Genomic DNA, 3,578 nt, shown 5'->3' on the forward strand with positions numbered 1-3,578 from the left:
CCTTAAATATATCAAAGCCATCTGGTTTGTAGCAAGTCTAGAATCAAAGAAAGATAAGTCAGACCCAACGTTTCTATGATTCCCACAGAGGGGTTTATGAATATTTACGGAAACAAGAATGGTTATCTTACCAATGCTAGTATGACTCAGACATCCCTGAGAAACAAGGCTAAGTGACTTATTTTTTTTAATTGAAGTACAGTTGATTTACAATGTTGTACCAATCTGTGCTATACAGCAAAGTGACTCAGTTATACATGTTTACACGTTCTTTTCCCATTATGGTTTACCCTGGGAGAGTGGATGCAGCCCCAGTGCTATGCAGTAGGACCTTGTTGTTCATCCATTCTAAATGGTTTGCACCTACCAAGCCCAAACTCCCAGTGCATCCCTCCCCCACTCCCTGCCTTGGCAACCATGAGTTTGATCTCTGTGTCTGTGAGTCTGTCTCTGTTTTGTCACTCGGTTCATCTGTGCCCTCTTTTAGATTTTAGATGCCACATTTAAGTGATATCGTATGGTATTTGTCTTTGTCTTTCTGACTTACTCTTTTTTCAGTATGGTCATCTCTAGTTGCATCCTTGTTGCTGAAAATGGCATTATTTCATTCTTTTTATGGCTGAGTTCCATATATGTGTACCGAATCTCCTGTATCCATTCGTCTACTGATGGACATTTAGATTTCTCCATGTCTTGGCTGTCGTGAACAGTGCTGCTGTGAACACAGGGCTGCATGTATCTTTCTCAACATAGTTTCACTATTTCTTATAGTCCTTGTAACAACCCCATGAAGCACGGATTACCATCTGTACTGTACAGATGAGGAATCAAAGGCTCTCAAATATATGTACATACATGTGTGTGTGTGTATTTTTTTTTTTCAGTTCCCAAGTTTCTCGGAAGTGGCACGATTCAAACACGGGTCTGTCTGCTTCCAGAGCCCAGGCATTTCCCACTACTGGTTAACTCACTGAATATTCACAACATTGCAGAGTGAAAATTATGACGTTGGCTTTACAGATGGAAGCCTGAAGGTCAGAGAGGAGCAGGCCCTCACCCAGCTGGCTTCCAGAACTCACAGAAGTCATCTCAAGGACAACCTCAGATCTGGGTCTGATGAAGATCAGGGCAAACAGTCAGTCTTGGGGGACTAAAATGGCATTCTGTCCTTGCCAGTCTCTCCTTCCCAATACCCACCTGACCGCAGAAGACTCTCCAGTCCCACTCAGCCCACTTACCACATCCTTCTGTGTTCCAAACCTTTGCAGAAGTTTCCTGCTGCCTGAAAGCCTTCCCCTCCAGCCTCCTAAGCTAATGTTCATCTCCACTGCCCAACTCACGCGGCTCTGGGTGGTAGTCATTAGAGTGGCCCATCAGCCATTGCCAAGTCTCCTCTTAGAGCTGGTAAAATTATGCTTCCCCAAAGAATCAACCCATTTAAGCTAAGCTGCACCACAATAAAAACCCACCCCCAAACCATGCATGCTCATAAAGATTTGTTTCTTGTTCGCCTTATGTTCCCACCGTGGGTCAGCTCTGCCTCTGTCCCATCAATCCAGGATTCAGGCTCAAGGAGCAGGCACGTTTCTACTCAGAGATCAGTAGCCGAAACAAATCCCATGATCAAGCTGGATGTCAGTGCGGAGAAGATCCCGATCCTTCCACAGAGCAAGACAGCAAATATCTTGGCAATAATGCAGTCCATCACAGCCTCCACTGCTTTGAAATTAGGCCATGTGATTTGCTTTGGCTAATGACATGTGAGCTAAAGTGATATGTTACTGGCTTTAAGAGCCAGTACAGATCACCATCTCGTCTTCTGTATGAGCAATCAGCAGATGGTGACTACTCCACAGCCTAGGTGCCACAGCGAGAACTGTGCAGAACGGAGACCCAAGCCAACCCATCCTGGACATACAGTTTGAGGACAAAGCAACATTATCCTTTAAGTACTGAGGTTTGAGGATTGTTACTGCAGCCTAAGCTAGACTGTTCATCTCCATACACACCTCCTTTGATTTCACGGAGCTGAGAGAGGATGGTAGGGGATGCTCAGGACTGGACGCAGGGATTGACCAGTCAGAAAGCTGCTGATTTTTAAAGGGGACTAAAACACCACAGAACATGTGACAAAGTTAAGCACGTGGTATTTGCAGAATTACTATGCAGGAGTGTACAATATGTAATTCATTCGTTCATTCATATATTTATCAATTGACGATGTGAAGCTGCTCAGTCATGTCCGACTCTTTGCGACCCCATGGACTGTAACCTACCAGGCTCCTCTGTCCATGGGATTTTACAGGCAAGAGTACTGGAATGGGTTGCCATTTCCTTCTCCAGGGGATCTTCCCAACCCAGGGATCGAACCCAGGTCTCCTGCATTACAGGCAGATGCTTTACCATCTGAGCCATCAGGGAAGCATATATTAATCAGTTAATTCAACAAATATTTATCAGGCACATACTATGGGCCTGAAACAGTGTAGGCACTGAGGATACAGCAGTGAACAAACCAAAGTCTCCTCCTTCACGGGACTCGCGTTGGAGCAGTTGGAAAAGATGCATTTTAAGTTACTTAGGAGAGGGGCATACTTAATGGCTCAGACTATAAAGAATCCACCTGCAGTGCAGGAGACCTGGGTTCGATCCCTGGGTTGGAAAGATCCCCTGGAGGAGGGAATGGCAACCCATCTGGAGAATTCCATGAACAGAGGAACCGGTAGGCTACCATCTAAGGAGTAGCAAAGAGTCAGACACAGCTGAGCGACTAACACAAACACAAGCATGCTTGAACATGGGTAAACACAAGGCTTTTCCTCTGCAGAAACAAGCGTAGGGAGGACCTGAACAGGAGAGAGAAAGCTGTTGGGAACCCCAGAGAGGGTAGAGAACCAGGGCACCTGGTATCACAGAGTCTCTTTACACTACATACCCAGGGAGTAGCAATGAAGGGGCAATATGGACCAGATCTGCAGCATTTTTCAAAATCCTCTTGACAAACCAAAACTTAAAAAAAAACCAAAACCAATTGTCCAGTAAGCAAATAAAACAGTGCCCAACATCACTGGTCATCAGGAAACTGTAAAATAAGGTCACGTGATACCACTACATTCCTGCTTCATTTCATATTTCAAATATGAAATATCAGCTCAAGAAGCAAGCACTTCCTCAGAGAAGCTGTCCATCCCCTTCCGGGCAGCTTGGATCTTCTTGTCATGAAAGTTCATAGCTCTGGCTACTTTCCACCATAGCCCTTGACACATTTACAACCCCACATGTGTTTATGTAGCTGTTGGGTTTATGTCCATCTCCTCCACTGGATTATCACGCATGATAATTATCAGACATCACTGTAGGCATGATGTCTGCTGCTGACCATTGTGTCCTCGGTGCCTGGAACAAGGCCAGCAGGCACAGGATAGGCGCACAATACATAGTTGGTGAATGAATGAATGAATGGAGTGAGTGAGTGAATGAATGAAGAAGGCACTATCATTGCCATTTTACAGGTGAGAAACTGTGTCTCGAGTTCTTCAAGAAATGTGTCTAAAATCACCTTACTCACCTGTACTCAT

At 45.0% G+C, this 3,578-nt stretch overlaps 1 non-coding gene across 1 annotated transcript; it reads right to left on the reverse strand.

Moving 5' to 3' along the window:
• Positions 1 to 2,349: 2,349 nt before the first annotated feature.
• On the reverse strand, positions 2,350 to 2,421 carry TRNAY-GUA (transfer RNA tyrosine (anticodon GUA)). The gene has a single exon. It is a non-coding gene; the product is annotated as a tRNA-Tyr (tRNA).
• Positions 2,422 to 3,578: the final 1,157 nt, after the last annotated feature.

The sequence above is a fragment of the Budorcas taxicolor genome, chromosome 2 (genome assembly GCF_023091745.1).
Source record: "Budorcas taxicolor isolate Tak-1 chromosome 2, Takin1.1, whole genome shotgun sequence".
Taxonomy (NCBI): domain Eukaryota; kingdom Metazoa; phylum Chordata; class Mammalia; order Artiodactyla; family Bovidae; genus Budorcas; species Budorcas taxicolor.